General features: G+C 48.8%; 1 protein-coding gene across 5 annotated transcripts in view; it reads left to right on the forward strand.

The window, feature by feature from the left end:
- The window catches only part of Utp25 (UTP25 small subunit processome component), a 93,878-nt gene that overhangs the window by 45,269 nt on the left and 28,476 nt on the right, over positions 1-20,133 (forward strand). The window lies entirely within an intron of this gene.

Genomic DNA, 20,133 nt, shown 5'->3' on the forward strand with positions numbered 1-20,133 from the left:
ACCCCCACCGCCTGGCGCTGGAGGGCGAGGAGCCCGGGAGGCAGAAGCCTGCCATGGTGCTCTCATCTCCCTCACTGCTTTCCCCCCAGATCCCACAATAAAATCAGACAAAGCTCACAGCTCAAGGTAGCTGAGTGGCCCACCCCTGGCGTAGGTGTCGCAGCACTGAGGGCCGTGACAGCTGTGCACATGGTGCATCTCCCTGTTGGCCTGGCAGTTATTTTAGGATGGGCTGTGGCCTTTCTTCTGTAACTGATAGAATAACAAGCTCAACACTGGGCCCAAAGGGTCACCAGGCAACGTGCGGAGGTGACCTGGCATGAGGTAGACACAAAAGGAACTTTCTTTCTTTTTCTTTTTTCAAACAAAAAGACTTTGTCTACTCTGTCAGCTGAGAAATGAAAGCCAGATGCATCTAGCGCATGGTGAGACACAGAGAGTAAAGTGGACACGTGTAAGCAGGGAGGTCAGCGGTGAATTTTGGAGGAAGGAGTTTCTATGAGACATTCAAGGTACGAACCTCATACACATAGAGCACAGGATTCACCTCACTCATGAGCGAGGAAGCCAGCAGGAGACCAGAGACTGGTTCTCTGACTGTTGGAAGGAGAAGTGGAAGCGGGTGTGCAAAGCTGGACGAGCAGTAGGAGCAGACTCCGGGGCTCTGATTTCTGTCTGGCAGGGTTCATCTGGGTTTCTGCTGAACAGAAGTCATTCGAAGCTTACAGCCTGTTCACGTGACCTCTGCCTTTGCAGGGCAGCAATGACTGAGTCTGAGTTCCTTCCCCAGGGGCAGGCGGTGGGCTCATTAGCCTGGGACAGCGTGACTTCAGGTGGGCGTGTGATGCTCTTGTCATAGTTTAAAGTTTGGGATGATTTTTCTGAACACAGTTTCATTCTTGCAAGCTTCCACTTGTTTATAAATAAATCACCACACATGACTTCGTAGAAGTGATTTTCAGAAGTGATCTAAACAAAATGCAAACTCTACCTGTTGTTTTCTCCTCATTCTTTTTGCCGTTTTCACACTTCCTGACATATTCTTTGGTTCGACAGAAATAACCACCTCAGGGGAGTGGATGGATCAATTTCTCCATCCAACTTATTTGAAGTCCTAGATCTATAAACCAGTCTTTCCTGGGATGGGAGGGAATCCTGGTTGAGGAACAGATGTTTGTTGTCCTTTGCTTTCCCCTCCCGGGTCAGAAGCCGTTTGTTTCCCTAGCTCTGCTCCAGCCCAGGATGGACGCTCGGTGCCATCGGCTCCACTCAGTGTGTTAGCGGCAGGCGGGATCTGATGTGCCAAGGGGACTGCTGGATGCAGGGCGTGGAGTACAGCCGAGTATCACACGGGTCCGCAAACCTCGCGCTGGAGTTTTGCAGGCTCTGCCGTCCCGCCCAGGTGAGGTGTCGTGGGAACAGCCAGGTGAAGAGCTGGGAGGACGGCAGCTGCCCCTGTGCCCGCTTCACCAGTCCTGGATCGGCGCCATTTGCCGCTGAGAACCCTCAGGCCGTACCCCTCCCCCCATTCCGGGATATCCCAGGAAGCCTTTGCATGGTACTAGAGCCATTCTTGGGGTCCTCTCCTCCCCTGCATCCATCCTGGCTCGCTGTGCCGAGCCTTGTGCAGGGCTCACGTGCAGGGCCTGGAAAGCCACCTGCACGAGCCACTGACACCACCTGCTGGGCCTGGGCCACAGATCCCCGGGTGTCCCATGCTTCCCAGACCCGCCAGGTTTGCACTTGATTCTTCCCGTGGTGTGGTGCTTTCTCCGCAGGACCCTGGCCGGTATCTGGTGCCACCTGTGTTCTTCTGCCCAAACAGCGAAGAGCAGTTGAGCCTAGAAAGTGCTGTCCCTCTGGTATATGGTCGTCTACCCAGTTAATGAGGCCCAGCAAGACCTTCCTCCCAGGGCCTCAGAGTCCTTATGTATCCACGAGGTCAGGGTTGGCAAACTTCAGGAAAAGGACCAACAGTTAATATTTAGGTTTTATGGATCGCACTGGCTCTGACACAACTTCTGCCCTGCAGTCAGCACAGGAAAGGCTGTAAACAAGGTGTGGTTGTGTTCCAGTGAAACTTTATTTACAGAAGTGGCAGTGGGCAGGATTTGACCCTGTGACCCTAGTTCTCAGGTCTGGATGATCTTCAAAGCTCCGGTGACTCCTTCGGTTAGCAGTAAGTTTCTTTGGTACCATATACACAGTTCATTAAATACATGATCTCAAGTACAGCACCAACAGCTTAAGTGTTGTTTTAGATAACACGTCTCCCTTCTCTTCCAGTGATAAATTGAATCCAGCAGCATTTATGGAGAACCTCAGATTTACCAGGTGATGTTCTTGCTGCTGGCGAGTCCCACAGTGTGCATGACTGAGTCCTGGACCTCAGGTGGTTCCCGGTGTAAAGAAGGAGACCCACACATGCAGACACGCAGCTCAGAAAGTTCTATCCTTTTGCTAAAATCCAGCATCGAGACTTGAATCATGTTCCTCTGCCTCCAGATTTCAAAGGCCAGAGGGACCAAGTGTAAGGACATTGTAGTGTGACATGTGAATCTGGTGTGGCATCTCAAGCACTTTCCTGTGGGCACCAGTGGTCATGACGTGTGTCTGTGTGTGTCTGTGTGCGCACGCGCACGCAGCACTGGGGATGGAACCCAGGGCCTTCACACTGAGTTAACAGCCCCAGCCCCTTTTCTATTTTTATTTTGAGACAGGGTCTTGCTAAGTGGCCCAGGCTGGGGATGAATTTATAACCCTCCTGCCTCAGCCTCCCAAAGTGCTTGGATTATAGGGAGGTCCAGACACAGACTAGGACTGGTTCACAGAGCGAGGCCACACCAGACTGCACCGGAGGCCAGACGGTGGCCACAGGGAGCAAAAGTTGGGCCTCTGTTCAACTCCAAGGAAGTAGATGTGTCTTAGGGCCCAGCAGGCCTGCGGAGAACTTCCCGTCCCGGAGGTGACATGGGATGCTCCGTGAGAGTGGCACGTCAGACCATGTTTCCCTTGGCTGAGGCAGCGCCCAGTTGCCCCGAGCACCGAGTGTCATGCTGTGTGTCTTTTTCAGCCAGGTAAGGCCCTGATGCTGAGACCGCAAACAAGTTATTACGCCAAGATGCTGAACTTAGCATGTATTTCAGTACCGTCCCTGTGACAGGGTGTCTCTTCCACGAGACGTGCACTGACTGGTAGTTGTGGCCCTGTGCGTGGAAGCATCGCGAGGCTTGCCTCAGTCACAGCCTAAGTAGCCACACTGATGTTGTTGGGGGAGTGACAGTGTGGTTCATAAAACACCCTCAAACCCTGTGGTCCCAGCATTTGGGGGGCCGGGGCAGGAGGAGTGCAAGTTCAAACCCAGTCTGGGTGTTTAGGGATTTAGTGAGACCCGGTCTCAAAATTTAAAAAATTGGTTTAAAAGGCCTGGTATGTAGCTCAGCGCAGAGGCCCTGGCTCCAAGCCCCAGCATCGCCGTAAACAAACGAAACACACTCTCAGTTACTGCGAGTTGACTTTGGATATAGCGTGTTTGGGCAGGAATCTGTGTTTTCCCCATATTGTATAGACTCCGAAAGCTTTGGATTTTACCTGCGGACTTCTGCACCATGATGGCAGAGAAGTTTAAAGAAAGAAAATGGAGAACTTGCTGTGGTCACCAAGCTGACGCCACAGCTCCGCTCTGTGCAGCCTGTAAGAACTGCAGTTCACCCTGGCACCCGGTGTGCGCTGCAGCGATGCAACTGGTGTTTTCTATTCCATTGGTATTTCCTTTAATTTTTTTGAGACAGGATCTCACTGTGGAGTTCAGGCTGGCCTTGAACTCACAGCGATCCTTCTGCCTCAGCCTCCTGAGTGCTGAGATCACAGGCGGGCGCCACCACACCCAGTTTAGTGTTTCCTTTGAAAAGAACTGGTCAGCGCCCCGAGCCTGACCTCACAGCCTCCTGCAGACCGAGCTGGCGCTGCTCTGCGTGTGCTCCACGCAGTCACGGAGTCACTGCCCTGCCGTCCTTACCCCCACCAGGTGAACAGGCGACTCAGGCTGGACGAGGGGGCGGTGCGCGTCCCTTTGAGTTCTTGGGCAGATCCCGCTCAAGGAATCGTGCTCAGAGCCTCTGAGCCCATTTCCCTCGTAGGGGACCCCGGTCTCCTGTAGCCAGGGGGCTGCTTCTTCTCTTTCCTTTCTTTCTTTCTCTCTCTCCCCGCTGCCCTTTCTGGTGGAAATAAACTCCTCCTTGCTACCGTCTCTCCGAGGCCCTTTTCACCACCAAAGAACCAGAAGCCAAACCCTGCCCTGGTTGTGCTCCTCTCTCCCTCCTGTGGATTTCGGTCTCCCTTCCGCACCCTCCCTTTCCTCCATTTCCAGTCTTCCTGCTCCAGTAGCTTCACCTGCTCTCCTGCCCTTCCCCGCCTCCTGTCTGCTCTGTCTTTCGCCATTCTTTTTTTTTTTCCCCATTAAGTTTATTGGTTCATTTTAGGTATAAAATACAGTCACATTCATCATTGGGATCTTGTACCTTTACATGAGTCTCTTGTTCTTATTTTTTCCCCCTTCCCCTGCCCTCCCTTCACCCCCTCCACCCTTCCCTATTTACAAAGACTTTGTTTCCATTTTTTTCCTTTTCTCGTATTTTTTCCTTTCCCCTACCTCTCCTAATTCCCCTGCTCCTTTAGACCTTTTCTTCCCATTACACAATATCAATTATACATTTTTTAAATTACAATATCAAGATCTAGGAGACATTATCACAGATTTTACAGAATTTAAAAGGATATAGAAAGCATATTACAAAAATCTTTTTTGAAATAAATTTGACAACTTCTAAGAAGTACCTTGGAAGACAAATTAATGAAACTAACTCTGGAGGAAATATAAAATTTGAATAGCACCTATTAAAGAAAGTATATTCCTAGCTTGAAAACCTACCTATGTGACAACAGCAGGCTCATATACATTTTAACTGATAAATTATATCAAACAATTAAAGCAGAAAAAAGAAGAATCACTTCTCCCCTCATTTTAGAAACTCAACATTGTGCTAATCCTAAAACTGGATAAAGATAATAGAAGAAGAAAGTATGAACATAGATAGAAATTTGTTTAACAGAACAAACTATTAGAAGTCAGATCTGGCAGGATGTAGAAAGTGGTTTTGTTATAGGGATGGCAGTGTTGGTTCAGCATTGGAAGATCCACCCCCAAAAGTCATCATTTTAACAGAGGAAAGGAAAAAGCCATATGATCCTGTCACTAGTTGGAGAAAAAGTATCGGACTAAATTCCACAGCTGTTCATGGTAAAAGCTATCAGGAGACTAGAAGTAGAAGAGAACCTTCTCAACAGATTAAAGACACGTACTCCATACTTCCAGCGAGAACGCCTTATATGAATGGAGAAGATACAATGCTTTCTCCCTAAGGTGGGGAACAAGAGCAGATATGCCTACTCTTCATCTGCCCATTAAACTTTGAAACATAGGCCCAAACCAAAATAGTCTGGCAATAAAATGACACAATTAGGATAGGATCGGCAAGGTAGAAGTAAAATCTTTATATGTAGATGAAATGATCATCTACAGAGAAAATACTAAGAAATCTCTAGGAGCCCCTAGAACTTGTATTTGAATTTAGCAGGATTAGAAAACACAACATATATATAAAAATTCAGTTCTATGTATACTTGCTATAAATGAATTGGATTTTGAAATTTAAAAGTTTTGTAGGAGTGCATAGGACCTAGAAGAGTAAAAGGAAAAAGAAAAAAAAACAGTGTTGGAAGACATTTAGTACCTAATTTTAAGACTTCTTCTAATGCTACAGTAATCAAGGCAGTGTTAGTGTATGGAAAGACATATAGATCATTGGAATAAAACAGAGAATCTAGAAATAGAACCACTCATATATGGTCCACTGAGTTTTGAAAGATTATTTAACATTTTATAGAACATAAACTCAATTGAAGAGCAAAAGAAAAGATAGTGTTTTCAGCAAACGACACTAGAATACCTGGTATCCGTATATAAAAAATTAACCTTAACCCTTTATTTCCATACATAAAAATAACTTGAAGGGATCTATGAACCTAAATATGAAAGACTAAAACTATAAAACTTTAAAAAGAAATTATAAGGGAAAATGTTTATGAATTTAGGGTAGGCAAGAATTTCCTAGGATACAAAAAACATGATGTATAAAAGAAAAAAATTGATAAAGGAGATTCCATCAAAATTTAGAACTTTAAATGACATCGTTAAGAAAATGAAATGAAATGTAGTCCTTAAACAGACCATATTTATAATGCATATAACCTATGTCCAGAATATATAAAGAACTCTTACAGCTCATTAATAGACAACCCAATGAAAAAGTAGACAGAAGATGATAAATAGCCAGTACAGCACAAGGAAAGGTGTGCAACACTAGAATCAGAAAAATACTAGTCAATACAATAACAAGATTGAGTTATACACTCATTAGGGAGATGAAGTTAAAAGTTTTCAAAGAACAAAGGTCAGCTTAGGTGTGAACCAGTTAGAACTTTCTAAGACTGCTAATGTGAATGTAAAATGATAAAACTGTTTTTGGAAACAATATAGAAATTTCTTGTATCACTGTTAAGAACCAGCAGTCCTGTTAAGTTTTTACTTGAGAGGAATGAAAACACATGTTCACAATAGATTGGTACATACAAGTTGAGTATCCCTTATCTGAAATTCTTGGGACCAGAGTGTTTCCGATTTTTGTTTGAAATCCACTTGATCTGCAAAGAGGATAGCTCCTCCTGCTTTTTGGGGGGAGGTTCCTGTCACATGGAGTATTGTTTTCCACCCTTTAACTTTCAGACTATGAGTTTCTTTTAGAATTAAATGTGTTTTTTGTATGCAGCATATTATTGGATCTTGCTTCTTAACCCATTCTGCCAGTCTATTTCTTTTGATTGGTGAATTGAGACCATTAATATTGCTGCTTATACCTCATACATATTGACTTATCATTGTCATGACTTTTCCTGTTTGTTGGATTCACCCCTTTGCATTTAATTTCTTGTTGCACCCGATTGATTTATTCTGCTGGGCTTCCTGGGGTTGTGATCCTCGTTGTCCTTTCCTAGGATATTCTTTAAAATTTTTTTGAGTGCTGGTTTGGTATTCATGAAGTTCCTAAGGTGCTCTTTGTCATGAAAGTATCTTATTTCTTCATCAATTTTGAAAGATGATAGTTTTGGAGGGTACATCAATCTGGGTTGGAGGCTATTTTCTTTTAGGGCTTAAAATACATCACTCCAAGCTCTTCTTGCCTTGAGGGTTTGTGTTGAGAAGTCTGCTGTGATTCTGATGGGCTTTCCTTTGTATGTGATTTGTTTCTTTTTTCTAACTGCTTGTAAAACTTTGTTCTTCTGTTGGGTTTCTGGAATCTTAATAATTATATGCCTATGTGTAGATTTCTTTTTGATCAAGACTAGCTCATCATTTCACCTTTAGTTCATTTAAAAATGGGAATAACAACATCTCTCTCCTAAAGTTGTTAATGAGAAGTAAAGGGATTAAAACAGGATCTTAGGTCTTAATGCGTAGTACATGTTCAGTGCTTAGTACATACAGATGTTAGCATTAGTACTAATTAGTATTTCTAGAATTTCATGTTCCCTATCAAACTATTAGAAAGAAGTTGCTTCCATAACTGGCAACAGGACCCTGGAATTAGGCAGCCATGCTTGCATTTTGATTGGTGGCAGACACCAATTGACAGGTGAAACTAGCAAATGAAGATATACAGCCTATTCCTCCCCACCCCTCCCTGCTTTATTATAAAGGACACTAGGCCGGGGGGGACCTGGTGCTGGGGAAAGGACTTCTTGCCTCCGTTTGGGCTTAGGGCCCCTGGAGTTTTCCACGATTTCAGGCAGAACTGAGTGCTCCAGCTGGCTTCCTGATCCCATCTCTACGGGCTGCGGTTTATAATCCACTTCCACTTCCATGGTTTCATGGGATTTCCTTGGGGAGCGCTGTGGCTTCAGACAGACACTGTCACATACCTCCCACACACCGCCATTTGCCATTTGGAGGGGCCCTCGGAAACCTTGTTTGCTTGCTTGCTTTGGTGGTTTTGATGCACCCAGAAAGAGACAATGAGACCTTTGTCAGGTGGGCTTAATGCAAACCACCAGCAGGGAATGTCTTGGTTTTATGAAGAGAGCTGCACTTCCCTGCTGAACAGGAAGCAGCTTCAGAAGGAAAAGGGAACAGGGGAGATTGAGCCCTGCTCACCCAGTGTTAGCAGTGGCTGCTGCGCCTGCCACACTTCAATGACGCCCGAAGCAATTACGAGCAGAGCAGAAATGAAAGAAAACCCAATTGCAGCCAAACAGCACGGCCATCTATTAACAAATTATCACAGACTGAAGCAGGCTTTAATGAGACTTTTGCAAAAGAAATCGAGCTGAGGTCCTCTGGGGCAAGGAAGTTCATTACATGGTGATGACTCGGGGAGGAGGCCCTCCCGGGAGGGAGCAGTGAGCCCTGCGCTTCTCCAAGGCCCAGAGTGGTTCATTGGCTTGCGGGTCTCCAGGAAGACCGCCAGCCCTCCCTCTGCGCTGAATCTGATGTGCCGCTGTGCTTTTGGTCACCTTGACGAACAGTGCAAGTCTCAAAAGAGTCTTAACTGGGATTTCAGGAAGGAGGATCCGGGTCTGGTGCTCTGGGTCCGAGAGAGGAGAGAAAGTAGGTTTCCTGGAGTAGGTCAGAGGGAGGCAGGGAACTGGGCAGTCCGGGGAGCTGCAGGGCTCCTGCCTGGGCCAGGCTGTCCTCCTTCCTCAGCTGGCCCTGTTATCTACCCGCCAAGAAAGATGGCACCATGGATACGGATACCCCCGTTGCCCACGAGTTTGTCTCATTTGAAATATGAGCTTTGCTGAAGGTCACTGAGGAATAACGGGGCTGATCCAAATTCCTGGGCTGTGCGGTGGCGCAGTTCCTTAGGACGGGGGCGCTGGCCCTCCCCGGGAGGCTACCTCAGCAGCGGGGGTGGGGGAAAGGCCGCCTCACCCTTCAGAGCACATCGGCTTAGCTGCGCTGCGCTGCGTGCTGCGTGCTGCGCGCTGCGCTCGTTATTCTCCCGGACCAGTGGCAGACACGGGCTGTTAACACGTTTAGGGTCTGATAATATATGACACATGGTGAGGAGTAGAGCGGCACTTCCCCTCATGGCTCCCACTGTAGGAAAGATTTCATAGGGTTGAAGATGAACTTAAAGTGACACAGAAGAGAAATCTCAGAACATCCATCTTTGAGACAGGACCCATTTTGTTAGGTACAGGGCCATTGTTATTGTTAGCTGGCATTCACAAAGCACCCAACGCCAGGTGCTGTGGTAGGTGTTCTGCATACATTAGCTCAGCGTGTCTCGGGCTCTGTGCAGTGATGAACCAGTAGTTTTACATTTCCAATCAGTCAGTCATAAACGCTTTTGTAAAATTCAACAAAGATCAATGACTAGAAAAGTGAAAACTGAAAAGAAAATTGAAGCTCAATTGCCATTACTAGATTTAAGACATAAAGTTACTCTGGCAAGTTGCTGTAAATTTGAATGCACACTCTTAATTGCTATCCTTCTGTCTTACTTTTCTCTCGTTGCTGAGACGAGATACACAACACGCAAAGTTAAGGGGGAAGTGGTTTATTTGGCTTGCGGTGTGTAGAGGTTCAGTCCATAATCGCCTGGCTCCAAGGCAGGGTGGCAGAGGGGCAACAGTTCACGGCAGCAAAGGGCAGCAAAAGCAACCAGAGACCTTAACGGCGTCTCTCTGCCCCTTTCATCCATCCAGACTGGGGTCAGGGCGGTGCCAAGCCAGTCACTCATGTGTCGTGGTTTAGTAATCACAGGCGCTTGACCCCAGCGTCACACCTTCCAGATTCAGCCACCTCTGAACAAGACTGCATGTGGCTTTGGGGGACTTCTAGACACAGCCACAACACCTTCTTTCTCCAGAAGCAAGTCTTCAAAGACTAGCACATGTTACGGGCTGTGTGTTGAAGAGCACTGCATTATCTCATCTAGCCCTCATTTAAAAGCCCTGCAGTGTGGTTAATATTTCCATTGTATAGATGAGGAAACTGAGGCACAAACAGTTATCTTATCTTGCTATTGAGGCGAAATTAGATTCTGTAGTCATCAATTCTCTTTGTAGAGGGAATCGTCTCTATTCTGTAACCACAGAAGAGTCATCGTGAGATTAAGTAGCTTAAGACAAGCAGGCCTTAATGAGAAAGGATAAACGGAGTACTGTAACTCAGGCCTCTGCAGAAAGCCATGAAGGAAATAGGCCAGCCTGGTGACCCCGGGGCCTCATCTTTGCTGCGGACCCCAGAGAAGGGTTGCAGGCTGTGGCTCGGTTGTCTCTGCTTTGATTCCTGGTTGGCCACCTACTTGCTGTGTGAACTTGTTAGTCCTGCCTAAAGGGGTGGTTGGGAAAAGGATGTTAATGAACAGGAAGTACTTAGAAAAGTCGGTGTCCGTTACCGTATTTGCATCTGCAGAACAACTCACTGTAAAAACTTCAGATTCCCGGATGCTTCCAGCCCTTGCTGCAGGCTTGCTTGCCCAGCCTGCCCAAGGCGGAGCCACAGGGAACTACTCAGCAGTGGCCCCTGCAGGCCTCGGTGCAGTCCAGCTCTGAGCTCGGAGCTGTTGATGCTTGGTGGGACAAGTCTTTGTGTTGAGGGGCTGTGGTGTGCGCCCACTCGATGCCAGTATCACCCCTTTCCAGGGGTATGGCCAGAAGTGCCTTTCCTCACTGTCAGATGTCCCCAGGAGGCAGATTTGTCCCCAGCTGAGAGCTACTGATACAGAGGAAAGAGAATAGTAATAATAGTCCTGTATCTTTTTATAGCTTTTCAGTTTCAAAAAGCTTCTGCATATTTTAACTCAGTTGGGAAAAAGAAAAAGCAGGAAGGATAAAAAAGATCAGAAAGGAAAAGAGAAAAAGAAAGAAGGGAGAGAATGCACGGGGGTGAGAGCCACGCAAAGGCACCGAGCTCCTGGCCCGGCCCACGCCTGCTGTCCCTCCAGCACCGCTGCCCCACACTCCTTCTGTGTGGCTTCAGTGTCTCTCTCTGAACCCACAGTCCACCCCGCCTCAGTCCCCCACTCCTAACTTTCCTCAGGGTCCGGCACGTCACTGAGAGGCCTGTTTGGGTTCTCGGCCTCGGCCCCACTTTATAGATGAGGACCCGACACCGTGGGCCCAGGGCTGACCCCAGCAGGTTCCTCAAGCCTGGTTCACTGGCTGGCAGATGGGCATAGCTCCCCGCGCCCTGCCCTGCAGGGTGGACGCAGCCTGGCCTTGGTGGCCTTCCCTGCCCGCTCCTGCCCGGCGGTCAGGGCAGCACCTCCCCTCCCAGCACTGCCTGGGTGAATGCACATCCCGGTCCCAGCACCGGCCGGCCAGCCCACCGTGGTTGGCTCAGCACGCGCATGCTCACCTTCCTGGGAGCTGCAGTCTCCCCTCCTCAGAGCTCCTGCGCGTCTTCCGAGAGGAACTCAGAGCTTCCCACCTCCAGTGGTGCACATCCGTCACCTGTTTCACTCCTCCCACCGATCCGGGACCCTTGGAGACTCCGTGTGTACAGATGGGTGCGTCGCCTGTAAGCCTGCCGCAGTCAGCGCTTACCCAGATGGGCCAGGTGGATGATGTTGGGGCCGCATTTCTCGATCCCCCACGGAACGCTTATCTGTTTTCCTGTCCGGCTAAACTCCACAGAAGCAAAAACCAAACATACAAAAACCAGAACAGCCCCGGGGTGGGGCTCACCTGCAAGGCCACCCTGGGCTTAGTGACTTAGGGAGATCCTGCCTCAAAAAATAATAAATAAATAAATAGGGACTGGGGATATAGCTCAGTGCCCAGTAATGTCACACAAACAAACAAACAGATGACAACAGCAAACAAACTAGCAAACTAACAGCATGGGGAGAGCCTTTCCTGATAGTAGAGATTCATAGAGAGACAGGTGTACGTCAGGGGTTTTTGTCACACGAACAGGCTGACATGCACACGTGTGTGTGTGTGTGTGTGTGCGCGCACACATGCTCATGCACATGCAGCAGCATAACACAGCAATGCACTGTTCTGAAGTCACGGGGACTGGTTTCCATCCTAGTTCTAACACCAGTCAGCACCTTGGACTCCACAGTGACTGTGTCTACCTTCATCCCTGCATTTACAGAAGAGGGAAAATCATACTCCGATTCTAACTTTATGAAGTTATTAGGATCATTTATTCAACTCATCAACAAGTGTTTTCTGAGTCTTCATACATGTTATACATCTACGAGCAACAAAGTAATGTACATAGTTGCTTTACCAAAGTGCCTGGTACACATTAAATAATATGTTTGGGATTTGGCATTTGATTAGAGCAAAGCAGCAGCCCTCTTATGTACACTGTACACATAGATAAAGAGATCTACAGCTCTGACTAAGAGTTTATTTTCAAATCTGGACACAGGGACCATGGTCTTACTCTTTGGCCAGGATTGTTTTTCCTTTCCAGTTAACCTAAATATGCATGTTCTACTCCTTTTATTCTATCAGTATCCACACCCACAAAAGCTGCAGGAGCTGTTAGCAATGGCATTTATCACAAGCCTAGTACATTCATCCATCTCCCAGCAGCTCTTTAAGGCAGGCCAGTTGGCTCCATTTATGGTTGAAGGAACAGACTCTTAAGATGGGAGTATTTTCCACATGGCCTATAAATAGTGGAATCTTCCTCCATACACCAAATTTCCAACCTGCTTTAGATTCTGTCGGTGAAAAAACTTAAACACCTGGCCAAGGTGAGGAAGTTATCTCCTTGGTCTATCAATTTACTGAGAATCCTGGGCTCAGAGCTTTCTGAAATGCTGAAACAAAATTGATTTCATGTCCTGTCCAAAGAGTTAACAACATCTTCAGGTGGCCAGAGACTTCGTGTTGCCCTCCCTCCGTCCCCTCTTCCCTCTGGTGGAGGGATCTTCCACCAACTCAGGTCTCCTTCATCCACCCATTCCTCCCCAACAGGAAAATTCCTGCCTTTTTGTAGTGGGCAGTGCCATTATCTCAAAAGGCCACCTGCTCCACATCTGCTTCCCTTCTGGGTAAGACAGAGGCCCGTCCCTGTCCTGTGTCCTGTGTCCCTAACCCAGGAGGGCTGACCAGCCTGGCAGCAGGTGCCTTCAGGACTGCAGAGCTCACCCTGCCTCCCAGGGGCTCCTGCCCGCCACAGCCCAGACGCCAGCGCAGAGGGGAGAGCCCGGTGGGCACCGTTCCAAGCGGCTGACTATTGCCAGCCGCATTGGGCTCTGCACAGTGCGGGTGCTATGGAGCACCTGCCACCCCGTGAGTAAAACCAAAATGCACAGTTTTGTCTGATGGTTCCCTTGTGTGCAGCATTATCTAATAGGATCCCGAGGGGGAAAGGAAAGAATTTCAGGGCTTGAAACCCTGGCTTCACTGCCAGGTCAGAAGCTTCATCTTAGTGGGTCAGCTGAGGTGCTGGCCATGATTTAAGCCTCGGGGATGGCCTGCGTTAACAGTCGATTCATTCTGCAGTTGACAAAGTAGGAGGATGGAAACACTTGGGGTGATTTGCCCCCAAGAACTGCTTTTCTAATTTTGTCAGAAACAGCCTATTCCATTAGCAAATTGCTTCTGACAAGACCCCAACCGGCAGACTTGCTTGTATTTCCTCTGAGCATCTAGGCTCCGCAGCGTGGCTCAGACCCCTTTGGGCTGCCTGGCTCTTCTGAACAGTGACCGTTTGCTCCCAGATCAGCGAGGCCTTGCTGCTCAGAACTTCCGTTTGGCTTCAGGTGTGCTTCGCTGGCTCTGAGGGCTTGGAGATGAATGAATCTGAGGAGAAATCTAATGAATAAAAAGGAGGACGCCTACCAGATGCCAAGAGGGAGTTCATCGCAGGCATATTAAACGATCGCACGTCACATCCATCTCCATTTATTAAGGGCAGGAAGCAGCTCTGCCTGCCTGCAGCCCTCACTCCAAAGCTTGGCAAATTCTTCATTTCCTTCAGGCCTTTAACCCTCGGGGGTATTTAGTACCAGTTATGGTTATCCTTATAACACGAGATAAAGATGACACTAAATATTTTAAACAGTGATGCTGGACATGGCTTTTGGATTCCTGTGTGCATTCCGTGTGTGTGTGTGTGTGTGTGTGTGTGTGTGCATGCGTGTACGTGTGCGGCACTACTGGGGATTGAACCCAGGGCCTTCACCCTGACCTCCCCCCCAGGCCTTTTTCATGTTGGCACATCTTAGGCATACATACCGATAGCACGCATCACAGGGAATGCACGCCTGCACGTGGTACATCCCCCTCTTTCTCCCCCACTGGCCCCTCCCCACAACCCGCTCCCTCCCTGTGTACGGAAGCTTTCTTTCCATTTTTCCTTCTAGTTTTACTTTTTTTCTCTTGCCCCTTCCTTCCTTTGCCCCTCCCCCCTCCCTTGTTCCCCTTCCTGTTTGAACATTTTCTTCCCATTTCCCAATATCTAGTATACATTTTAGTCCTTATTTCCACTTTCGGTTTCTCACGCAATTCAGTGTTTAAACATGTGTATCCCATTCATTTCACTTAAGCATATCATCTCAAGGTGCATCCATTTAGCTGTAAATGTCTCAAGATCACCCTTCTTTATAGCAGAGTAGTACTCCAGTGTATAGAAAATTACATCTTTATCCATTCATCTGTTGGGCATTTGGGCTAACAGCTTATAATATTCTGTTCTTTTGTTGAATTTCTGGAATCTTGACTATTATATGCCTGGGTAGTTTTTTTGATCGTGGCTAATTGGAATTCTATATGCCTCACTTATCTGTATGTCAAATTAGTTTTTTTTTTGCTAGGGAAGTTTTCTGCCATTAGTCCTGTGAACAGGTTGTGTTTGTTTGTTTTGGTACCGGGGATCAAACTAGGGACCTTGCACTTGTGAGCAGGCCTTTCTCGTTTTGAGACAAGGTCTAAGTTGCCAAGTTATGCAGGCTGGGCTACAGTAACTTGTGACCCTCCTGCCTCAGCTTCCTGAGTGCTAGGACTATAGACATATGCCACTGTGCTGGCTCTGACTCATGCGTTTTGCTTTTAGCAAAGTAGCTTAAAACTTTGCCACAGATGTTTTTTAGAAACAGGACTCGGATGTTTCAGATTTGCAGTTTTAGTTAATCAACACCACTGGCCACATAACAAAAAAATTCTCCCTTTATGCAGACATGTCGAAGGTGGCTGGGATGAGAGCTTTATCTTCTCGGCCACTTAAAATCAGACTTAAAGATTGTAACTAGCATATATTAATTGTATAACAGGTTTTATTGTGACTTTTCATACAGTCAGGCACATGACATGCTTTGGTTGCATCCGCGCTACCTATGACACTGCCTGACTCCTCTCCACTGCCCACTCCTTCCCTAACTTCCCCGCTCCACTTGAATGTTGTGTATTTGCGCTTTTCTAGACTCCACAGCAGGATTGCACTAGGTTTGTTTTTAGTTTTTCGAGGCTCAACACTTTTTCCATGGTGGCTGTGCTAATTTACACTCCCCCCAACTGTGTACGAGGTCTCTTTTCCCCTTGCACTCTCACCAGCATCGGTTATTTTGTTTTCTTGATGATGGCCGTTCCGACTGGGATGAGATGGAATCGCAATGTAGTTTTGATCTGCATTTCCTTGGTGATGAGAGAGACGGTGAGCATCCGTCTGAGCTTTTCTGAGCAGTGTCTGTCCAGCTCATTCGCCCACTGTTGACCGGATGACCCATCCACAAAGGCGGGTTTTGATCCGGCTGTACTGATGCTCAGCTGTGCGCTCTGAGCTTGTTTTCTGTTACTGCATGATAAATGTGGCAAACTAGTAGGCTTACAGCAGTGTTCATTTGTCAGCTCACAGTTCTGTGGGCCGGAGGTCTGCTTTGTTCTCCTGGACTCTGGACAGAGTCGGGCAGGGCCACCCTGGCGTGTGTGCCAGCAGGCTCTTTCCTGGAGGCGTGGGGAGTCTGCTTCCAGCCTCGCTCTGGCTGCTGGCAGAGTCACTTCGTGGCTGGAGGACGGCGGTCCCTCTTCCCTCCCGGCTTGGGGGGCGCTGCTCTCAGTTCCGGGGGCTGCTCGTGTTCTGTGGCGCAAGGCTCCTTCCTGCCCCGTCAGCCGTGGCGCGGTGACTCTCGCCTCTCGCTCTGAGCCGACCTCCTCTGCTGCTCGGCAGAGACAACTACTGCGGCTCAGAGTTCTCCTGCGGGGCCAGGCCCGGGCCCCTCGGCACATCCTGGACTGGAGCAACATCTGCGAAACCCTTCTGAGATCGCCGAGTACTGTTTGCCTGAACCACCAGACGAGAATTTTGAAGGGCCATTTTCACAGCTCCATGGACCATATATTCTAGCACAGTTAAGCAAATCATCAAACTTTTTTTTTTGAAACAGAGCCTCGCTATGTAGTTGAGGCTGGCGTCGAACTCAGGCAATCCTCCTGGCTCAGCCTCTTGAGTGCTGGGATGATAGGTGTGTGCCACCATGCCCAGTTTAATTTCCTTCTTTTTTCAGAATCCCATTCTGATAACTTTGATGAGTAGACGTACAAAGGGATTATGCTTACATAACTCTTCAGCACCACCCAACCCAAAACCCCAACAAGCCAGGCATGGTGGCACGTGCTCGTAACCCTAGCACTCTGTGAGGCTGAGGCAGGGGAATCTCAAGTTCCAACCCAGGATGAAGAACTCAGGAATTTAGTGAAGACTCTGTCTCAGTATTAAAAATAACAATTTTTTTAAAATGCTGAGGATGTAGCTCAGTGTGAAGGCTCTGAGTTTAATCCCCAGCAGTGGAAAGAAAAGCAAAATATGCAAAAAACAAAAAATTCTTTCAGACTGGACCTGTAAGATGCCAAAATACATGCTTGAAAGAGTCAGATTCAGCCGACATCAGTCTGCTCGGGACTGAGCTCCCAGCCGCTGGGGCAGGGCGGGCAGAGCCCTGAAGAACACGAGGCTCCTCAGCGCCCCTCTCTTGTACCTCAGCCAGGTTACGCTTCCCAGTCAGCCTCCTCCTGGGCCGGCCGCGCTTGCTGCGTCCTGGACCCGTCGCCGTCCAGTCCCTTCACAGCCCGAGTCAGGGCCTGGTGACCGCTGGCCTGTCACTTCCCCACCCGGAGTGAAGTCGAGGGATCGCAGCCCTTCCTTCCTCGCTAAGGTGATTCATTCGCCCGTTCGGGCTGGCGCTTGGGCCTGCAGACTCCAGTGGAGTGGACGAATGAATGCCGAATACAGGGCTCAGTCCTTCTTTGCCAAATGGTTGACAGGACACAAGATCAAGCGGCCCACCAAGGCAGGCGTGGTGGCACACGCCTTCAGTCCTAGCACTCTGGGAGGTGGAGACTGGAGGGTTGTGGGTTTGAGCCCAACCTGGGCCCTTAAGTGACTTAGTGAGACTCTGTCTCAAAATACAAAATAAAAAGGGCTGGGGGAGGGGCCCAGTGCCAAGGCCCTGGGTTTAATCCTCGGTACTAAAAACCGAGAACACATCCCAAGAGGCGCTTCCGCGAGGTAGGAAGACGGAAGACGCAGTCTGGTCGCCTCTGGGCGCGGCTCAGCCCTTTGCTTTCCTTCGGGTTTTCTCTAAAGCAGCGCCTCTGGGTTGTGTGTGGAGCTGGCAGCTCTTGCTGGATAAAGATCACAAGCCATACCCGGGCATGGTGGTGTGTACGTGTAGTCCCAGCTAGTCGGGAGGCTGAGGCAGGGTGATCACTTAGCCCAGAAGTTTGGGGCAACCTGGGCAACATAGAAAAATCCTGTCTATTAAAATCAATCATCAGTCAATCAATCTGTATTTTAAAACCACAAGTAGCACTGACTCCAGATGACCCTCAGCTCCCCGCTCTGCCTGGGAGGAAACTCTGCGCTCTTTCCCCAGCTCCCCTCTGCTGGAAAAGGCGAGGGAGGCCCTAACTGTACCTCTCAGCCTCCTGCCTCACCTCCGTGTCTGCTCCTTTCCTACCAACCCTGCACTTTCCCCATCCGCCTTGCGGGAAGCTGTGGCCTACTTCTATTCAAAGCGCAGCTTCTCTGTTCTCTGACCCTCCCCACTGCTCTTCCGCTGGCTCTGGCCCACGCTTCCCGCCCTCAGTGCAGGGCCAACAATGCAAGCCAGACCTGACTCCTCAAACTCAGTTGCTTTTGGAGGCAGGGTCTCACTCTGCAGCCCAGGCTGGAGGTGAACCTGCGATCCACCTGCCTCAGCCTCCTGAGTGGGATTACAGGAGTGCACCATCATCTGCAGTTAAGCAAGATTTGTTTTAAAGGATAATATTTGCCAGTGGTGGGGATGAGCCCAGGGCCTTACACATGCCAGGTGAGCCACACTGAGCCACAGTCCGGCCCCATCAGAGTCTGGCCTGGTGTTCAAGGTCCTCCCAAGGGGAAGGTCAGCTTACTTCTTCAACATTATACTGTGCATCTTAGCATTAAACCGACACCAGCGTACATGGGCTCACGGGACTCGCTGCAATTCTGCTGGAGTGAAGTGTGGACCCGCAGCTAGGCCGCTGAAAGCAATGAACCACAGGAATCTGGTGCCGAGGCACCTGAAGAGCAAACTCCACCACGGCAGTTTTACTGCCTACTACAGCCGCCTACCCACCTGTGCAATCTGCATCAGCTGGCGTCATCCTCTACAACCTTCCCATCTGCCTACCTGTTGGTTGCATTGCTCAGTACACAAGGGCTTTTGAATCAGGATTCTTGGACTTCAGAACTGTCACTTATTCTACGCTGGAAGCGGACTGAGTGTTACAGCAGCACAATGAGATAAAGTCATTCAACAGACACTCAGCAAGCACTTACTGAGAACCTATGGTATGCCACCGTGGGACTGCTCAGAGAACAGACAGGGACAAAACCATGGAAACAGTCCTTCAGCAAAGAAAGAAGTGCTACCCTAAAGGCATGTGCAATATTGAACGAAAGGAGGGGACTCAGAAACAGGGCTTCTCTGACAGTCTGGAGATGAAGGAGAAGGCCTGGTGGATGAAGAGACAGGACATGGAAGGTGTATATGTGGGCATCTTTCGTGGCGTTACTTGGGCCGCGCCAAATGACATCGCACCTTTCTACTCCTTCGCCCTACTTTTTTGTGTCACCAGCCGCTGAGGGGACGTCTCCATGGATTAGAGGCTCCTGTGCTGTGCGGAGCCTGGTGGACCTGGGAGCTGCCAAAGCCGCAGTGCTGGGGCGGGGGTGAAAAGCAGAGGAGGCACCTCGGGCAGAAGGAAGGGGGCCCAGAGCAAGCCGGGGCGAGGGCCGTGGGCTTCAGTCTGAGTCAGGGCTGCTGAGTGGGTCCATCGTGCTGCTGCTGGGAGAGTGGGCCATGGACCTGAGGGAACACAGGAGACTTGAGAGCTGCAGCTCCATAGCCAGGGAGCGGGAAGGTGGGCACCCGCTGGTAGAGACTGGGTGGAGACCCATACTCAGCACAGTGTCCGTGTTAGTTGTTTTCCTCTCACTGCTGAGACAAGATACCCGACACCCAAAGTTAAAGGGGAAGCGGTTTATTTGGCTCGCAGTGTGTAGACGTTCAGTCCATAATCGCCTGGCTTCAAGGCAGGGTGGCAGAGGGGCAACAGTTCACGGCAGCAAAGGGCAGCAAAAGCAACCAGAGACCTTAACAGCGTCTTTCTGCCCCTTTCATCCATCCAGACTGGGGTTAGGGCAGTGCCAAACCAGTCACTCACACGGTTTAGCAATCACAGGCCCTTTATTCCTTTAGCCCATACATTCCAGATTCAGCCCCACCTCACGACTGCATGTGGCTTTGGGGGACATCTGGACACAGCCATAAACTGTCTAAGAATGAGAATACAAAAAACATAGCATTTTGGGTCAAGCCAGAATGTCTGGAGTATGGAAGGACGCTTCATGGGACCTGTAGCAGATGCCACCAAGATTACTGTGTAGGTCATAGAAGTATCACATTGCTGACTTCTTCCCATGAATTCCAGTGTTTAAACTACCAAGTCAAAAGCAATAAGCATTTAAACCACTTTGGGTAATTAATATTGGGGTTTATTTCTGTCTGTTTAGTTTGATTT

This window comes from Heterocephalus glaber, unplaced genomic scaffold (genome assembly GCF_053883595.1).
Source record: "Heterocephalus glaber isolate CG9 unplaced genomic scaffold, H.glaber_assembly_v1.0 deba00001600, whole genome shotgun sequence".
Classification (NCBI taxonomy): Eukaryota; Metazoa; Chordata; class Mammalia; order Rodentia; family Bathyergidae; genus Heterocephalus; species Heterocephalus glaber.